The following is a 6,000-nucleotide window of genomic DNA, read 5'->3' on the forward strand; positions in this document are numbered from 1 at the left end:
AGGTGGATGAGGCAATGGCTGACACGTTTCGGGGGAGAACCCCTTTCTTCAGAGCCTAAGTGGGTAGTGACTGCTCACAAGTGAGAGCTCCTCTATATATGTGTATGTGTGTAGCTATGCATCCCAATCAGCACCAGCACCAGCCCACAAAGGCCACGCCCACCTACACAGGAAGCACAACCCCCTAAGATGGTAAAGCCCTCCCTAGTGTCACTCAGTCACCATAGTGACACCATGGCGATTTTCTGCCGGAATCCCCGCACATCCATGGCTAAATTATACCAATCAAAATCAATAATTCAATGGATACGGTTAATGGAGGAACATAACCTAATGTACAGGTACAGTCTACATAGGTGGTCTAACAGGAGCACTATCCTGGCCATATCCTATGTGCAAGTGTAAACTACATAAGCTGACAACCAGAGGTGGTCAGGCAAAAGTGCTATCTGTACCACCTCTACGGATGCTGCATATTAGGGGATGCTGTGGGGATAGCACATACCAGTTAAAACATCGGGGGGCCTTTCAGTGCCATCTGTCGCCTTTCGCTGCCATCTGTCGCCGGTGGAAAGCACGCCCCCTCGATGTCTAGGAAGTGTGGGTGCGTTTGCGCTCCACCGGTGAATTCCGGCTGGCCCAGACGTCACCTCCGCCCACGCGTGCGTAGAAGACGCAGCCCGGAAGTGCGGGTGAATATGCGTTCCACACGCTACCTCCGACCGCTGTATCCCTAGCACTCGCTGAGAGCAGTGGTGTGTGGATGCGCACGCATCCACAATAGGCAGGCACGTCCAGGACAGTGTATATTACATGCGAATCACCCCCCTAGATGGACCCAATCTAAATGTAATGGAAAGATAGATAAACTGGAATGAGGGAGGGAACCCAAAAAAGGAAGGGGGGGGGCCAAAGTGGGGAGGCTGATGCTGGAAGGTAACAAGGACGCACAGAAGCCACAAGACACAACAGACAGAGAAGACCAGCCTCATAAAGTTGGTCATTAGAAAGTCCCCAGTATAGAATAGGTGGTGCAAATTAATAAGAAGGGTGTAATCATTGTAATCCATATAGATGTATTGGATTGGATTGTGGATAATGGATCTTTAACCAAACCCCATCCGGAGAATATATATATGTATATATGTACACGCCTTCTCAAGAGGATATGTACATATAGGAACCTAATCTACATACATACATAACTAAATCCACAAAGTTGTATATACATGAAATCACATACATACATCTGGAGGTATAGGCCTAGATACATAAAGCCATAAAAACTCTATATCAGTGTCAAAGGATTATAAATAAATTAAAAAATATTTTGAAAATCGAAATTAAAAATAGAATTAAAAATAAATATAAAAATAAGAATCATAGTGATTCTCATTAATAATTTATATCATAAAAAATCATTGTCAATAGAAAGGTGAACACAACACATGTGCACATATATGCACACGCATGTCGACCCACTATACATTTTTTTGGATATTTAGAAACTAGAGCAAATATCTATAGACCAATAAACCCTGGCGAAAAGTGGGGCACCTAAAATGGGTGCTAAATTACTAGCTGGGGACTTTCTAACGCCATGTACCCGCTGAATTCTGGTAAGTCGCAAGGGATATAAAGTAAACCAAATAAAATAACAAATAATACTGTTGCAAATACACATGAACGAATCATAAATAAAAAACGTCTACACTAAACATGCTCAAAGACTATCTATGTCCTAACGGGAAGACCCCAGCAAACCAGGTGGGGACCCTCCCAATCTAACTATAGATGTTCAATACCTCCCATGGCCATAGATGGTATGTGTGGTGGAAGTTCCTCCATAGGAGGGAGGAGGGGCCCAACATCACGAACAATAAGGGTGGTATTGAATTAATCAATGTTCCTAAATATCGTGAGGGACCTAGATGGATCTCCCAAGGGGGGAATAGAGGACTTACAGAGATTGCACATGTCATAAGACACTATGCAATTCAATTTCTTCATTCAGGCCTTTCGGGGCCCAAGTCCCCAAGGTGAAAATCCAATAAGCCTCTCTGGTACACAGTAACTGGTACTTTTTGCCACTGTCAAGATCATTGGGCATGGCTTCTAGCCCAAACAGTGGCAAAAAGTACCAGTTACTTTTTGCCACCTGCTCTGCCGCTGCATATCGCATTACAATGGTTACAGAGGTTAAAGGCATAAAACATGGGGAAATATATTGCAGAGGTGTGCTGCATATGTTTTTTTTTTTTCATTTTGTCTTGACATACAATTTAAGGGAATAAACTCACAAACAGAAGACAGAATGCAATAAAGTCCTGACCAAGATGAAGTTCTACATGAATTATAATTCCATTGTTTACCATATTTAGACTTCAATACGATATGACTTTGATATGCGATAAAAAAAAAAAACGAAAAAAACTCTCCTGCGCTCGGGTATCTAGAACCTCAATATGTGGTATGGCCGAAATGCTTCAGTGGTATCTGCCGTCTTGCAGCCCTCCTCAGAATAATGGGTATTCATGAACTACAAAAAGAAAAGAAAGAAAGGAGGGTGCACCGACCTAGTGCATTACCACTGGTAGCTTTTATTAAAAAAGGGTAAAATAGCAAATTAATACTCACAAACGAGCATGAATGATGTGTCAATGTGGCTTCAAGATTTTGGGCTCTCAGAACACTGAACAGTCACCAACAGCACTTATTCAGTCAGTGTTTGCAATTAGGAGTCAGCGGGACAGGCTCCTGATCATGTGACCCCTGTGATAGCATGATCAGAAAACCTTTTGCCTCCCAGTGCTTTCACCCACTTAAAGGGTAGCTGGGAGGAGACGGCAAGGTTTTAAAGGGGTTGTAAACCCTTGTGTTCTTTCACCTTAATGCATCCTATGCATTAAGGTAAGAAAACTTCTGACAGTGACCGGCCCCTCAGCTCCCCGTTTTACTCACCTGAGCCCGTTTGTTCCTTCGGCGGAGACATGCTGTACCTCTCTGCCCGGGGTTCTCTGCTCTTGATTGGATAGATTGATAGCAGCGCAGCCATTGGCTTCCACTGCTGTCAATCAAATTAATTGACGCGGGGGCGGGGCCGGGGCCCAGTCCTGCATTCTGCATCTATGGATGCAAATGCTGGACTCGGAAGCGCGCCCACAAGGATACCCCCCCGGGAGAGTGCTCTCCTAGGGCGTAATACAATGTTGGGAGTAGCTGATAGCCTTGCCGGGGGACCCCAGTAGAGGATGATCGGGGCCACTCTGTGCAAAACGAACTGCACAGTGGAGGTAAGTATGACATGTTTGTTATATTTAAAGTGATTATAAAGTATTTTTTTTGCAATAACAAACATGTTATACTTACCTGCTCTGTGCAGTGAATTTGCACAGGGCAGCGTGAATCCACCTCTTCTCGGGTCCCTCTTCGCTGCTCCAGGCCCCTCCCTCCTGTCGAGCACCCGAGCCGAGCTGCAGCTCCATGTGTCCATTCAGACACGAAGCTGCGGTTCGACCCTGCCCCCTCTCTCTCCTGATTGGCTAATTGACTTTCCTTGACAGCAGCGAAAGGCGAGTAGCTGCGTCTCAGCCAATCAGGAAGGAGAGTCCTGGACAGCCGAGGGACTCGTGAACATCGCTGGACAGAGATGGGGCTCCGGTAAGTATTAGGGGGGCCGATGGTGCTGCCTTTACAACCCCTGTAAGTACATGAAAAAAATCCTGACGATCTGCTATAAATGCACTCAGCTCCTGAGTCTCAATATGGGATGACAACACATAGCATTTTTGTGGAGTGCTGTCAGTCCTGTCCAGTTGTCTACTCAACCACTCCCACTGTCTGTTCTCTACAATATAAATACTCGTCATTCTGTATTCCAGAACAAGAACTAGGAAGACTCTTTGAGATAACACAGGGTGTGCACATGATACAGGACAGCTCTGAATTTCTACCAAAAGTAATGTTTCGTTTTTTTGCACCATCCCTCCAATCTTCTTTACCCTTATCCCAGCCAAACCACATTCTCTCCATTTACAGCATCTGTGGGGGTTTGGATCCCTAAGAAAATATTGCCGACTCTGACACACACCCTTCTAAACTAGATTGCCAGAACTGGTTGCTAGGGCCGCCCTGCCTGCCGTCTAGCAATCAGTGATATGACAGTCTCACTCAGAGTGAGGCCGAGCAGAGAGAGGCCTGCGCCTAGTGCTGCTGTGCACAGCTGTCTCCACCTACCCTCTTGCACTTGCAGTGCACTTGTTGTGCAAAGTGGATTTGCCTTTAATAAATAAGCTCCTTAGTGTTAATGAACTGCAACAGAGAAAAATCACATCTTCTGTTCTACCAGATAGTGATGTGTGGCGTGTCAACCTGTGTTTCACAGGAAAGAAAATCACACAATCTATAGCCTGCCTTATTCTGGCTGTGCGCTGACTTCATATACTGTACCACCCTCCTCCAACAGTAAACCACCATGAATAATCCTGCTTGGAAAAAACACAGCATCTCCTTTCTCAGGATGGTCACGTCAGACCCCATTCACAGAATTTTCAACCCATATAGCTGTCACAAATTATTTAGATAAACTCTTAGTGCCATCTACAAACTTCACTGCGCATTGACGCAAGTTATAAAAAAACTCTCCAAAGTCAGCCATACACCTGTGAACGAAAGAAACAGATTCCTCAGTCCTTGATAAGCAGCATGGAGAGACTAATCTTTCAATGCAGCTATTGTATTTTGACAGCTGGTGCAGCTCGCTGCCAAAATACCCAAACCCTGCCTGCATCTGATTGGATGCAGGTGCTGTTCGATCAACATTTTTCCGTCCAGCTCCTTCATTTTTTCATTCAAAGGATTTTGGGTGGAATGGACAGATGGACACCCACTGGTCAAATTAATTAGGAATTGGCCAAAATTCGCTCAGAATACTGGTAGTTGGCAGAGTCTCAAAAAGTGGTGCTGTCACCTAGCTGCCATTGGCCACCATGGAACACTAAAAATTGGGTCCTGTGGGAAGTGTACCTCAGGTTCACAACTGGGAAAACCTGCCCCTGACTGTGCAGTACTACTAAATAGGAAGCACGGCATGTAATGAGGTAATGTGGCTACTTGTTACCTATACATAGAAACAGCATTTTCAAAACTGTACACATTGATAAGGTTCTTTTGTGTAATGATCCCACTCAGATGCATATCTAAAATAGCATTAAATAGATTAGAGATTCCCTTTAAAGAATAAATCTTTAGAAACCTGTATCACGTCTCCAGGCTTTGCCATATCTTTCCAAGAGAGCAGACTGTCTCCCACACCTCAGCAGCCAGACTAAGAGATTTGCTCATCTGACATTCCCAGTCAAATATGGCCCCAGGGATAAGTTGTGTCATTTGAATCATTATGATGTGTAGGCAGAGAGCAGGGCCAATACTTCTGCCAGGCTTTGTCTGTGTTCCTCATTTTGTTATTTCAGTGATAGATACACACAATACAATACCAAACCCAAGCTCTCTATGCACTCATTTGCTTTCAGAAAGAAAAACGGGTACATGTATTTAAAGTCTCACTATGAGCTCCATTACCAATACATTGACTTACAGTGCAAACCCTACAGACTTTCATTTATGAACCTGCCAAAAATAATACCAACAACATGGGCTCTCCAAAGCAAGCAACAAAAATCCAACTATCATTTTTCTAGGGCAGGTTTGAAATTAAAAAGGTGGTTGTTATAGACAAGTGAGAGTTAAGAAACATATTTTAAGCAAATCAGTAAAAGCTGCTTCCAGCCAAAAATAATCAGTCATTTTAGGATCATCCGTTTTGCGGGTTCGTGTGATGCATTGCAGTTAATTCTGAATGGCATCCTGATACTCTTACCAAAGGAGGCGCATTAAAGTTCACTGCCAGATACATTTAAGTTCCCTGATGCCTTTTTTGGTGTAAAGCATGCTTGTTATACTCACTGTGGAACGTAAGGGGTTAATCCTCTGCCACTGTCC

The 6,000-nt window shown here is 44.2% G+C and overlaps 1 long non-coding RNA gene across 1 annotated transcript in view; it reads right to left on the reverse strand.

Moving 5' to 3' along the window:
• LOC141127804 (uncharacterized) overlaps nt 1–5,345 on the reverse strand; it is a 92,958-nt gene extending 87,613 nt beyond the window's left edge. The window contains exon 1 of the long non-coding RNA XR_012241595.1: nt 5,255–5,345. This is a non-coding gene — a long non-coding RNA (uncharacterized lncRNA). The remainder of the gene's footprint in view (nt 1–5,254) is intronic.
• Between the last annotated feature and the right edge of the window lie 655 nt (nt 5,346–6,000).

The sequence above is a fragment of the Aquarana catesbeiana genome, linkage group LG01 (assembly GCF_042186555.1).
Source record: "Aquarana catesbeiana isolate 2022-GZ linkage group LG01, ASM4218655v1, whole genome shotgun sequence".
Taxonomy (NCBI): Eukaryota; Metazoa; Chordata; class Amphibia; order Anura; family Ranidae; genus Aquarana; species Aquarana catesbeiana.